The sequence below is a fragment of the Loxodonta africana genome, chromosome 12 (genome assembly GCF_030014295.1).
Source record: "Loxodonta africana isolate mLoxAfr1 chromosome 12, mLoxAfr1.hap2, whole genome shotgun sequence".
NCBI lineage: Eukaryota > Metazoa > Chordata > Mammalia > Proboscidea > Elephantidae > Loxodonta > Loxodonta africana.
In genome coordinates, this window is record NC_087353.1 from 87058992 (window position 1) to 87073682 (window position 14691).

A 14691-nucleotide genomic window follows, 5' to 3' on the forward strand; every position below is an offset into this window, starting at 1 on the left:
TTGAGGCTGCTCAAATACAGGATTTTTAAAGGTAGAGGATTTCCAGTACGGAAGTAACAACGACTGGGTCTTAGGTATTTCCTTAATTAAAGGGAGAGTCTTACAAAGTGGGTTCTTTCTTTCATTGGTTTTAGGGGTGTACTTGTTTGTTGAGGATTGTTTGTGATCTGTAGGGTAAGTCAGAAACATCCTTCAATGTCAAGTTGTTTTTCTCGGAAAGTCCTTGCCCCTAGAACATTTTTAAAAGCTCCCTATTCTCAGAAACGCCATTAATTTTTATTTAACTCCAGCTTGTCAGAATTGTTTAATGTACATATCAAGATTTATGATGTGCACTTGGCATTTATGTTGGGGTCCGAAAATACCAGAATGTTCCTACAGGACCCACTTCCTATAATAGCTCTGGACACCAAGACCTGAGAGGGTTTTGCAGAAGTGTGCCTGCAGTTCACAGGTGAAAAGAAAGCATAGGAAGCAGGTCTGTTATTGTGAGCCCTGGTAGAGGGTAGTTGCGGGCCCCCAGAACTCCTCCCTAGTCGGCTTGTTAGGCGGTGGGGCTGTTAGTAGGAGAAGGGTTGAGAATAGGTGAGCATTTAAGTCTTAGAAAAAAGACAGATACAGCTTTGTGGCACTACCTGAAAAGACCGCACTTTCTGGAGAGCTGTAAGGCTAGATTTAGGGGAAGGGAGCCAAGTTTGGAGATGAATGTCCCCAGGGCAAGCTAAACTGATGGTTAATTTTATTTTCAAATGACAGGGGGAAAAAAGATAAAACTTATTTGTTGTGTATTTGGGTTTGTTTATTCAATGAGAGTAAAATAAGTTCATTGTAAAATTTGGAAAATAGAGACAAGAACAAAAAGAAAATGGAAATCACCTGTATCCCATTACCTGTGTAAAGGCCCTGAGGGGTAATAACATTGAATTTATAATTACTTCCTTGTATAGGATATGCAGCCTGAAATCTCTGATAACTGAAAACCAAAACCATTGCAGTTGAGTAGATTCCAACTCATAGTGACCCTGTAGGACCAAGGATTTGAACTGTGGACCTTTTGGTTAGCAGCCGAGCTCTTAACCACTGTATGACCAGGGCTGTGATAAGTGCCCTAACATCGTTTTGGCACTCTCTCAGCTGACTCCGTATGAGGTGCTGCAGAACATCCTCTAGAGAAAAGGGGCTGTCATGGCTATGGATTCCCTTGGATAAAGCTTTGGAAATTGATCTAACTTCAGAAATTCCTAAGAGGACTACTTTAGCTGTTGATTTCATCACATATTCCAGCACTAAAGACAGTGACTTTATATTAGTGGAGGTATTTGGGAGGGCCTCATTATTGGCCCTATTAGAATTCCCTGTCTCAGGTCTGCCTAGTGAGAAAGATTGAGATTACTGCAGGCCTCACTCACTCACTTTTTTTTTACCCTTCAGCTTAGCCTGAATCCTGCCCCTTCTGAAAGACAGGCTATGGCAGCTGTGCTCCTGACAGCCAGGTGGAAGGCGAGCTGTCCTTTCTCCTCCACTTCCTTGGTTGTAGTCACTGCTGCCAAGGGTATAGCTTTAACTTCTTTGTTGACCTTCTTTGTCAATTTGGGGATTTTTCCCTCTTGGAAAGTATGATGTAAAAAGCTTGAACTTTGTAGTCAGACAGGTTCAAATCCAGGCTCTTGTACTATTGTAAATGGTGTTACTAGACTTCTTTTTCTGCTTGCTTATTTCTGATATGTAGAAACCTGACTGATTTTTGTGTGTTGGCCTTATACCCTGTCACCTTGCTAAATTCATTTATTAGTTCTAATAGCTTTCTTGGGAAACCCTGGCGGCATAGTGGTAAGAGCTACGGCTGCTAACCAAGAGGTTGGCAGTTTGAATCCCCCAGGCACTCCTTGGAAACCCTATGGGGCAGTTCTACTCTGTTCTATATGGTTGCTATGAGTTGGAATCAACTCAGTGGCAGTGGGTTTTGGTTTTTTGGTAATAGCTTTCTTGTAGATTTTTTGGGGTGTTTTCTATGTATAGGATCCTGTCATCTGCAAGAAGGGATAGTTTTACTTCCTCCTTCCCAATTTGAATACCATTTCCCCCCACCTCTTGTCCAGTTGCTCTGGCTAGAACTTGTAGAACAATGTTGAATAGCAGTGGTGAGAGTGGGCATCTCTATCTTGTCCCTAATCTTAATGAGAAAGCTCTCAGTCTTTCTCCATTGTTAGCTATGGGTTTTTCATAAATCCCCTTTATTATATGGAGTTTTCTTTCTATTCCTATCTTGTTGAGTGTTTTTATCATGAAAGCATGTTGAATTTTGCCAAATGTCTTTTCTGCGACTATTGAGATGATCATTTTTTCTTTTGTTCTGTGAATGAAGTATATTGATTGATTTTCTAATGTTGAACCAGCCTTGCCTTCCTGAGATAAATCCTGCTTGATCATACCTACTCATATTTTAAGACTCAAAAAGCATCTTCTTGGAGATCTTTTCTGACTTCCTCAGATAATGTTGACTAAATTACTCTTCCTTGTGTTCCCAAATATGCAGTCACTGCGGTGGCCTAGAAGAACAGTTTCAGAGAAATGAAGGCTTAACCCAGAGGAGGGTTGTGGAATGACTGGGAGGCTAGTGTGTAGAGTGTTTTTTTTTGCAGAGGCGTGTCCAGTAAGGGAAAGAGAGAGTGGTAACAAGTTGGGATAGAAGGTACAAGGAACATCTTTTTAAAGATAGGAAAGATTTTAGCATTTTTACAGGCTAAGGACAAAGAACCAATGGAGGGGGGAAAAAAACAAAAAAACCCACTGCCGTCGAGTCGATTTTGACTCATAGCGACCCTGCATAAAAATATAGAAAAGGAAGAATCATTGTTGGATTAAGACCCTCGAGGAGACATAAGAGAATGGACTCAAATTCAGAGGAGGAGGAATTACCAGGAGGAAGGCAGTGTCTTCCTCTGAGATACAAGGGAGGGATGGGTAAACATTTAGGTTATGCCTAGGGGAGCATGGTGAGGGGAGTTAAAGAACAGGGGGCATGTGACGTGCCATGGACTATTTTCCGGGAAGGGATTATCAGTGCCTTCTGAGAGGAAGAAGGTGGGGTAAGCAATTTGTATACATATACATGACCTCAAAGGCTCCTCTGATTACCTCTTTGTGTAACTGATCAATGGATTGTTACCATGTTTAGGTCTCAGTTATCCCTCATTAGATGGTTCACTTGTAGAAGCAGAGACCAGGGCCACTCTAGAGTTGTACAGGTTGTGTGCTTAGGAACTCCCGGGGACACCACTCAGCTATGATGTGAATGGTGTCCTCTAGAGTTGTCGGGTGGTAAAAATGGTGGGCAGGGAGGGGGTGTCTGACCTCCTCTAACTTCACAAGGTGGAAAGCGGATCAAGACCAACAGCCCAAGGCTGATTCCCATGAGGGTCAGACATGCCTCCTCTCTCTACCATTTTTACCAATTCTGACGTCCCTTCCACGGCACTCTTTAGTTCTCTGCTGAGTTTGATGATTCATTACAGTAGCCACACAGAACTCACAGACAGTACTCACGATCATGGGGTTTATTAGGGAAGTAACAGGTTACAATTCAGGTTCAGGAACTCTCAGGTATAGTTCTTCCATCAAGACAGCCTCTTCCCAGCTGTGCTGCAGGAACACCTCTCTGGCCCCTCAGCCTCTGTCCTGCCCAGGCAAGTGTAACAAAGCTCTTTTAGCTCTGCCAGTAAGTGCTCAGAGGCACCCTACTCTGCCAGTAAGCCTCGGCCTGAAGGCATTCAGCTTTTTTGCTCCTGGTCTCTGCCTGCCGGTCTCTGCCAGTTCTCCTGCCTCCCTTGTTAGTTTCTTTGCTGCTGCTTCTTGCTGTGTTACCGTGTTGGTCTGTCTCCTGGGTCTAGGAGGGTCTCGGCGCAGGGATCTCAGGTCCAAAGGACAAGCTTCACTCGCTCCTGGCTCTAACTTGTGGTGGTGAGATCCTCCCCCTGGCTTGGAATTGGCTCCCCTTCAAGCCCAGCAGAATGGCAAAACTGACCCAACCCCTTCATGGGCCACAATTACCTTATTTTGCACAGTCTCACATAACCATTTTGTGTGAATCACAAAGACCATGGTTAGAAAGGCCACATTAAGTAATTCATTACACTATAGGCCACCCCCTGGCTCTTCTGGCCTTGACTCTTTCATACTTGAGAAAGACTAACTCCACCTCCTAATCATTTTACCAGTCCAAAACAGTCATTAACAATTAGTCCTTCAGTAGGGCAAAGAGTCCTAAGGGTGAGGCTACTTAGGTGCCAGCCATTTAGGTCTGCTGAGTGTGTCCGTCTGATCTGGTCAGGTTCTCCACCCTTTTTGGCCTCTGATAAAATTTAACTGAGAGAAGATTATTCCCTTGGTCTGAATCTCAGGAGGTATTAGCATAGCAAACCTTCTAAGGGACTTTAAGTTCGGCCATTGTACTCCAGTCCAGCAGCGCCTCCCCGTTAAGTCTACACTTTTACACTTACTGCCCTCCGGACTCAATGGGTCCTCGTCTTTCTCTTGTAAGAATACACACAGCAGATAATTTTGGGTTGAGCTCTAATAGGTATATTTTACTTGTGATAAGTAAAAGGAGTCAATGGGGGCTCGTGCCTCTCCAAGAGACTGACTCGAAAAGGGAAGCAAGGCTAGGGTTTATATGGTTCGGTGGAGACAATACGGTAGTGAATATTTAGTGGGTTTTTTCCAAGGGACGGGTACTTCCCAGAATGGTGGTGCATACTAATTAGGTTGTGTGTGCATCTGGAATCCAAGATGGAACTCGCTGACATTCAAGATGGAGTCCTCTTGGCAGCCCTTGGCATCACTTATTATAGGATATAGCACAAGTGTACTACATCGCCATCTTCAGTGGGCTAAGGAAGGTTAAACAGCAGTCACACTTTGTTCTTCTGTGCATATGGAGCCTATAAAGGGGGAAGGGACTAGAAAAACACTAAGAAGGAGATAGTAATTCAAGGGTTATTTCAACCTTATCTCATGTTGACAGGGTGTGGTTCCTGTTTACCCAACTTCTAGAAGGTAATCTTTTAACAGCTCTTTTGTTTCACCAGCACAGTTAACCCTATCTGTCTCAATTACAGTTTTTACAATCAAAATTAACCTTGTTAACAGTCAAGCACTTACAATTGAATCATATAATCCTGTCGGCATCTTCCCCTACCCTCTCTTTAGATTCATCAGGAAAAGAGGAATCTATTCAGTGGGGATCCTCCCTTGTCCCCCTCATTTAATGTAAGTAGGGTTTTCTAGGTACACTTACGAAAGCATGTAAGCCAGCCACTTCACGCCTTTATCTGCCCCTCATTTTAGATAGCCAGTGTTTAAATTGCCTGTCCCTATCAAACCAGTACTGAGGAAACAAGCATGCTCCTTGGTCTTGACCTCCCTTCTTTTCTGGTTGGAACTTTGAGCATCTGTATTCATAAGCAAAGTACAGTCCAGACCAAGCCATCAAATTGTAGTCTACACCAGCTCATGGTGTCAAACATTTTTTTCTTAATTTGGTTGGGTTCTGGTCAGCTCACCCCTAGCCATCCAGGCTAGGTCACGATGGGTAGCAGCCTTAGGCTCTGGAGTTCACACACACACCTCCCAGCACTTGAGACAGCAGCCCCATTCACACTCTCTCATCCCTAACCTCCTTGGGCTAGGTCAGCAGGTTCCACCAGTAAACTTCAGGAGTTTTCACGACTCCCTTTACTTCTGACTAGCCAGCCCTTCCTCTCACTCTCTCAACCTTAGCATTTATGGGCTAGGTCAATGGGTGCCAATGGAACATGGCCAGATTCAGCCCGTCTCTTCATTCTGCACTTCCCCTGCTTCCACTCATGAGTGGACCCAGGTGGTCACCACAAATGAGCATACCAAGCTGTCTGCTTGCCAGCTCCCTTTAACTTCCAGTCCTGGATGGGGGTCCCTTCTGATGGGCACTTACTTTTCCTGTCTCAGTGCATCCAATGGCAAACCACTTGCCCAATTTTCAAAAAGCAAAATAAGCACTTTGTTTTTGCAGGTCCTTTCTTCAAATGCTAAGAATCACTGGAGGGGGGAAAGAGGATAAAAATATAGAAGAGGAAGGATCGTTGTTGGATTGAGACCTTGGAGGAGACCTGAGAGAATGGACTCAGAGTCAGAAGAGGAGGGATTACCAGAAGAAGGGCAATCAATGTCTTCCTCTGAAATACAAGAGACGGATGGGTAAAAATGTAGGTGATGTCTAGGGGAGCATGGTGAGGGGAGTTAAAGAGCATGGGGCATGTGGCACCCCATGGACTATTTTCTGGGAGAGGGTTGGCAGTGTCTTCTGAGAGGAAGGAGGTGGGGTAAGCAATTTGCATACATATACATGTCCTTACAGGCCCCTCTGATTACCTCTTTGTGTAATTGATCACTGGATTGTTGACATTTCTAGGTCTCAATCTTTCCCCATTAGACAGCTCACTTCAAGAAGCAGGGACCGGGCTGCTCTAGGGCTGTACAGGTTGTGTGCTTAGCAACTCCAGGGGTTACCACTCACACAGCTGTGATGTGAATGGTGTCCTCTAGAGTTGTGGGGTATACAACCAGAAGAGCTATATCCTGTGGCCTCAGCAGGAGTGGTAACATTAATTAATTATTCCTGGCATACAACACAAAGACGGCACATATTTGTGCTCAATAAATGCTTATTGAAGGATAAAAATTACTTAAAAAAAAAAAAAGCTTATTGAAGGAACAAGAGTGATGAAGGTATAGGATACCATTTGTGAGGAATGTGAGAACGAGAATTGTTGAGCAGCATTAAGGGCCCAAATATAAAATTATAAATTTGTAGTGAATAACTATATGGGTGATTATTTTATTCCTCAGCACTTGTGTGGGGTTTACATTAAATTACCCAAAGAATTTGGTTTTTGTCCTTGGTTCCTAAGAGAGAACCTCAAAAACATTGGAATTTTCCCAGTAATCTAAGTGTCTTTGATGAGGGCTTCAGACCACACCTAACCCAGCAGCTCTGAGTGGGTCTGAATGTCTTTTCAAATGCAGATTTCCTGGGTGGGCCTCAGGTTTTCTACTTAAGCCCCCAGTACTCTATACACAGGGCCACTCCATTCAAACCAAGAGCCTGTGTTTCTTTCAGGCAAACCCTAGTTCTTCTTTTAGCATATCCAATCAAGCTTTGGCTGAAAGCAGAGTTAAACGTGCTCTGTTATCTATAATACCTAATATTCATTTCCATTGTACATTTAGGTCTGTTTTACAACACTACGTAGGAGAAACATTCAATATCCATAGTACATTCAGATAAACACAACCCTTTTTTCAACATTCCAGTTTCATCTTCTCTTCTTCACACATTGACTGTCTTCCCATTCATGTGTATATGGCCCTGGGCCCCTGACTAGGTGGAATCAGAAGACCCTGGCCCCCTAGCAATCATTTTGCTTAAATGGCCTGGCTTTTGCCCCAGGCCACTCCAGATGCAGCTTTTCTCCCCTTAGCTGCAGCATAACATCTGTTACTTTCAGCCATTACAGATAACAGCAACCAAAGTAACCATCTAAGAATCCTAAGTTTCACTTTCCACACCCCTTCGTTCTTTCTTTTCGTAAGGCCCATGCTTCCATGAGTCTAGAGCCATTGCAACAAATCCCACTTCTGACATCAACTATGAAAATGGCGTGGCAGTGGCATTTTACCTCCTCTATTTTTTAACATCACCGGGGGGAGGAGAGAATCAAGATCAGCAGCCCAAGGCTGATAGCCTTTGCTTCCTTCACCATACCTCCTTGTGAGCACCATTAAGCCTATCCAATCATTTGTAAATAGTCTGCATGTTAGCCAATCCTCAGTTACCTCGTGAGTACTCCGTCTCTTTCTTAAGGGTAACCCGATTAATACATGCAATCTAAGCCCCTCCAATTGCAGATTTTATCACTCTCAATCCATTTCCCCATTCCTCATATATCTATTGTAGTTGTCACGATTGACCAGTAGGAATCAACCAGGTGCAGAAGAAGTCCGTTGATGTTCTTGTTATTTGCCGTTGAGTCGATTCCAACTTGTGTAGAACACATGTATTACAGAGTAAAACTGCTCCATAGAATTTTCTTGGCAATAATCTTTACAGAAGAAGATCTCCAGAACTTTTCTTCCATAGTATCATTGGGTGGGTTCGAACCACCAACCTTTAGGTTAGCAGTCGAGTGCAAACTGTTTGCACCACCTTATTATTTGTAAAAACTAGCATTGTACGAAGCAGGGGTTGACAAACTGGCCTGGATCTCTTAGTAAAGTTTTATTGGAACACAGCCACACCCACTCATTGTCTGTGGCTGCTTTTGTGCTATAATAGCAGAGCTGAATAGTTGCAGTAGAGATCAAATGTCCTGCAAAGCCTAAAATATTTATCATCTGGCCTGTGTGTTGACCCATGGTATAGAAGAAAGAACATGCCTGGCCTGAGTGTCAGAAGACCTGAGCTGAGCCTAAATCCACAATCTATTGAGTGATTTTGGCCAAATCACTACTTCATCAAATCTCAATTTCCTCACCTGTAGAATAATAATAACCCACACTGTTACTGTAAGAAAGAATGAAGTTTTAATTATTAGCTATTTTTTCAGGAGTTGCTGTCATTTGAGGATGTGGCTATGTCCTTCACCAGAGAGGAGTGGGAAAACCTTGACTCAGCCCAGAAGTACCTCTACAGAGATGTTATGCTGGAGAATTACAGAAACCTGATTTTCTTGGGTAATGACTTGGGCTTTAAGGTTTGGCTTTGTTTGTGTGTTTTCAGTGTCTGCCCAAGTCTTCAGTCCCTTATGTGCAATTTCAAAATTGGAAAAAGCTGAAAACTGGAAGTTTTTTCCCAATTTATTTGGCTACAAAAATATGACCTGAAACTATCAGGTGACAAAACCAGATTTTATCTACATGAAGCTATTTGTAGTCTTTATTTTTCCCACTTGGTGTGCATATCTATCATTTAGCCAAAGAAATATCAATGTGTTTGATTGGGGATACAGCTCCAAGCCTACTGGGGGCGTTACATAATATAAATATATATGCCAGCTCACCCTTCTAAAATCTGGAAAAATTCTTAATTCTGAAATACATTTCTCTCCAGGGGTGTCTGGTAAGGAATTGTGGACCTGGGTTATGAATAGTTGCTTTTTGTTTTAGAGTTCAGATATACTTAATCCATTCTCCACCCCTCCCCATGCCTACCTTTCACATCCACTTCTATTAGACTAACAGGAGTGGGAAAGATTAGCGCTTTTGGATTCCAAAGGCCAGCTTCTTATTCTCTTGAAGTCTCTTTTTCTTTCTTCTCTCTGGAATGGGTAACTTTGTTTGTAACACCAGTGGGTGTCCTGGAAATCATTCCTAACTAACTTTGTTTCTGAACCCTTACTACTTCCATCTTCCCAAGAGCATATGTTTGCCTTATTCCAATGCAGTCTCCTACTGTAGAGTTTCCCTGCCCTCTCTGAGGTGTGGAAGCCAGTAATAGTTTTTTTTTCTCTGGGGCCACATATTGATCCACTACATTAATATAGTCTTGGCACAGTTGTGACCACCTCTTGTGGGGTTGTCCACCAACCTGTTTTTTGTACTGTTTATTTTCTTTTTAAAAGCATTACAAGGGCATATCCGAATATGTGGAAGGTATAGGAAAGTATTAAGGGGAGGGAAAAACATTACGGGGTAACACTGTTAACAATTTGGAATGTTTCCTTTCGGTCTTTTTTACTATGCTTTAAAAAAGGTATGTGAGCATATTCTGTACATAATGCCATAATTCTTTTTAAACATCACATTGTAACATCAGCATTTTTCCTATTATTAAAATCCCACACAAATATAATAAATGATCATAACATAATGCCACTGTATGATACATTACAATATTTAATTATTTTCCCATTTAGGGATGTTCACCTTGACTGTTTTTTTGTTGTTGTTAGTTTGCTTATGTGTGTATCATTTTCTGTGTTATGGTGTTCCAAAGGATGACTGTAAATCTTCATATGCATTTCTGATGATTCCCCAAGGATTAGAATTTGGAGTTAAATGTTATGGGCACTTTAAGTTTCTTAATATATATTGATGAACGAGTTTCCAAGAAAATTTCTGCTCTTCTGCTTATTGAACAGCAGTGTTTGGGAGTGCTTCTTTACCATATCACTGCACTCCTTTAGAGAGTTTACTAAGTATAAAAATAATATGTGTTCATAATAGACATTTTGGAAACTACATCAGTGAGTAAAGTGGAAAATAAAAAGCATCTGCAGGCCCATTACCCAGAAATAACCACTGTTAACATTTTGTTTTACTTTTTCCTACATGATTTTTTTTTTTTTTTTAAAAAAAAACAACTACAAAGTGCTATATATGAGTTTTCTATTCTGGTTTAAAATATGTGTTATTGTTGTTGTTAGGTGCAATTGAGTTGGTTCCAATTCATAGCGGCCTAATAGGACAGAGTAGAACTGTCCTGTAGGGTTTTCAAGGAGCGACTGGTGGATTCCAACTGCCGACCTTTTTGGTTAGCAGAAGTGACTTTTTCCTATTTTGATAAATATCCTTTGAACACATGGATTTTTTTTTTAATTAACTTTTATTGAGCTTCAAGTGAACGTTTACAAATCCAATCAGTCTGTCACATATAAGTTTACATACATCTTACTCCCTACTCCCACTTGCTCTCCCCCTGTTGAGTCAGCCCTTTCAGTCTCTCCTTTCGTGACAATTTTGCCAGCTTCCCTCTCTCTCTATCCTCCCATCCCCCCTCCAGACAAGAGTTGCCAACACACTCTCAAGTGTCCACCTGATTTAATTAGCTCACTCTTCATCAGCATCTCTCTCCCCTCCGCTGACCAGTCCCTTTCATGTCTGATGAGTTGTCTTCGGGGATGGTTCCCATTCTGTGCCAACAGAAGGTCTGGGGAGCATTGCCGTCGGGATTCCTCTAGTCTCAGTCAGACCATTAAGTATGGTCTTTTTATGAGAATTTGGGGTCTGCATCCCACTGATCTCCTGCTCCCTCAGGAGTTCTCTGTTGTGCTCCCTGTCAGGGCAGTCATCGATTGTGGCCGGGCACCAACTAGTTCTTCTGGTCTCAGGATGATGTAGGTCTCTGGTTCATGTGGCCCTTTCTGTCTCTTGGGCTCTTAGTTGTCGTGTGACCTTGGTGTTCTTCATTTTCCTTTGCTCCAGGTGGGTTGAGACCAATTGATGCATCTTAGATGGCTGCTTGTTAGCATTTAAGACCCCAGACGCCACATTTCAAAGTGGGATGCAGGAACACATGGATTTTTAATATCTGCCTAATAACTCTGCCTTCATAGGCTTTGTGTTATCACTCCACAGTTGACAGCCTATTTCCGGCCTTGCACTGTTATAACTGTGTTGAACATCTCTGGTACATTAATCTTTTCCTAGTTTTTCCTTAGCCTGTATTTCTAAGAGTGGGATTACCGGGTCTGAGGGTGTGAATATTGTTCAGACTTTCAAAGAAGATTGTCAGTTTTCACAAAGATTGTGCCAATTTCTATTCTTACCAGCCCTTCTAAATACCATCCTTATTGCTCCACTTACCACTGTAGACCAAAGGAATTGAGACTGTGCTCCAGGACCTGTCTCTGTAACTCACTAACTGCCACATCCCATTTACTTCCCCATGAGTAGGATTTCAGCTCCCCAAACCTGAGGTGATCTCTCAGCTGCAGGACTGGGAAGAGCCATGGACCCTGGATCTACTGAGAGCTGGGAACAGGAAGGTTTCCAGTAGTGCTTGCCCAGGTGGGTGAGGAAGAGACCCAGTCAAGTGGAAATGGTGAAGAGGAAGGGAAGTCACTTTAATGATGCCCCTTCTGTGAACCAGACCCTGAACCAGGTGACTGGCATGTATCCCATTTATTGATCCCTACTGCCCTGTGTGTTGTTTTTTTTTTTTTACTTTTTTACTGCCCTGTGAAGGTAGTAGATATGATTATCATTCCATTTTCTGGATGAAGAAACTGAAAATTAAGATATCTGTGATAGGTTGACAGAATTGAGCTAGATTTCAAGTCTCTATGAAGCTTATCCTCTTTCCACTGCAGTGTACTGTTTCTCTGAAGTAACTGGTCTAGTGTTTTCTAAATGATAACTACCATAGACCCTAAAAAAACAAAAACAAAAACCTGTTGCCGTCGAGTTGATTCCGACTCATAGCAACTGTATAGGACAGAGTAGAAGTGCCCCATAGAGTTTCCAAGGAGCACCTGGTGGATTCAAAATGCCAACTTTTGGGTTAGCAGCCATAGCTCTGAACCACTGTGGCACCAGGGTTTCCCCTAGACCCTAAAAAAAAAAAAAAAATTTTTTTTGATACTCTTTATTCTACTCTCATTACTTATACTTTTGCCATACTGTTTCTTGTTCTCTTACTTTCATTTTTTTCATATTCTCTCAATATTCCTTGGTATACTTACTTTTTCCTGATTACCCTTCTGCCCTTTTTCATGTCCCTCTACTTGAAGGCTTTTCAACCTCAGCATTACTCACATTTTGGGCTGGATGATTCTTTGGGAGTGGAGGGATGCCCTATGCATTATAGATGTTTAACAGTATCTTTGGCCTTTACCGGCGCTCCTTGGAAACTCTATGGGGCAGTTCTACTCTGTCCTATATGGTCGCTATGAGTCAGAATTGACTCGATGGCAATGGGTTTTTGGTTTTTGGCCTTTACCCACTAGGTGCCAGTAGCACTACCCTATTTGTGACAAAAATGCCTCTGGAGATTGCTAAATACCCCCTGGGGAGTAAAATCAACCATGGTTGAAATCTGCTGCTCTATTCAGTTGGATTTTGTACCTGTTCCCCCTCTGGTTGCTTTTTTGTTCTATCCTGTATTTTCTCTATTTTTAAGGAGTTTTTTTTTTTTTCTACCAGAATTATTATAAACATTCATATATAGAAAATATAAGATACTAGCTCTCCTATCTTTATGTGACACTACTGATTCTTATCAGTAATGCATGACCAGAGAAAGCTGTTTTTCCGATAATGGTAATAGACTTGTTCTGTTGTCACAGTCTCCAGCACACACTTTTGTGTGTTTTTAGTCAGTTGATGTAAAGAGCTCTTTCTGTTATGAAGGCTAACAGTACTGTTAAACTTGTAATTTTGGCTTCTTGAGTATAATGATGTAACCAAGTAAGCACTTGATACTTTCATTCAATTGCCTTATATCCCAAACCATCAGCTTCTTTTCCTTTTTTTTTCCCCTTCCGGAGTGGACACATCATTTATATATTTCTTTTTTGTTTGGCTAGGTTCTGAAGCCAGATACAAGATGAAAAAGTTAACTTCAATGCGGACAATTTTTGAAGAATTAGTATCATATAAGGTATCAATAGTAAAGCAAGAGAAAGCCAAGAAAACCTCTGAAATGTTACTTAAAGGTCATGACTTTGTGGACAATTTCAGACTTGCACTCTGTGCTAGTGGTGATGAATATAAGAAGGGCTTCCTTCAAAATTTTAATTTTATTGAAGATAGGAATGCTCAAATAAAGAAGCAGGACAAATACGATGAATATGGGAAACGCTTCAATCAGAGGCCATTGCTTTTTAGGCATAAGCAAATTCTTACAAGACCAAAACATTACGAATGCAGTGAATGTGGAGTGGTCATCAGGCATGAGACAGATTTTGTTCGACATCAAAGAATTCACACTTCAGAGAATCCTTTTGAGTGTAACATTTGTGGACAAGCCTTCAAACAAACATCAGCTCTTATTGTCCATAAATGTCACCCGCCAAAAAAACCACATAAATGTCATGACTGTGGAAAGTTTTTCCGTCAGGTCTCATATCTTGTTGAGCATAAGAGGATCCATACCAAAGAAAAACCCTATAAATGTAGTGAATGTGAGAGAACATTTAGTCGGAATTCAACCCTTATTCGACATCAGTTAACCCATAGTGGAGAAAAACCCCATAAATGCCTTGAATGTGGAAAAGCCTTCAGTAGGCGCTCAACCCTAGTCAGCCATCAACAAATTCATACTAGAGAGAACATGCATAGATGTAGTGAATGCGGGCAGTCCTCTGATCGGAATGTAGATCTCATTCAGCATCAGAGAAGCCATACCAAGAAGGAATTTTTTCAATGTAGAGAATGTGGGAAAATGTTTAGTTTTAAGAGAAATCTTTATTGACATGAGGTCATTCATACTGGACAGAGACCGTATAGGTGTGACAAATGTGGAAAATCTTTCAGCTGGCACACAAGCCTTATTAAGAATCAGGGTACTCACAGAGGACAGGTATCTACATGATGTTAACAGGAAAAGCTACTGTGTAGAGAATGGAACTTAATGATTACTGCAAGGATTTATAATTTGATTGTTTCCTGAAACGTAATAAAAAGGAACTGAAATGGCGTTTCTGTGGGGGACTCTCTTGTGACTTACCTCCTGCCGTAGTCAAGAATTACGTTATAGAAAATGTAATAAGCTGTTGTGTCTAGTCTCTCTTGAACTCCCTATACCTTCATTCCCTTCAGTCTAGTTAAGGCAGAAGGGAGGCATAGAAGCTTTGTTCTGTGGTTCCCCAAGTTAGAGACTATTTGATGGAGTATGACAATTTAAGAGTGTCTTTCTGTGGTTCATATAGAAAAATA

The 14691-nt window shown here is 41.7% G+C and overlaps 1 pseudogene; it reads left to right on the forward strand.

The window, feature by feature from the left end:
• Positions 1-13306: 13306 nt before the first annotated feature.
• LOC100674118 (zinc finger protein 789-like) lies at positions 13307-14093 on the forward strand (annotated as a pseudogene).
• Positions 14094-14691: the final 598 nt, after the last annotated feature.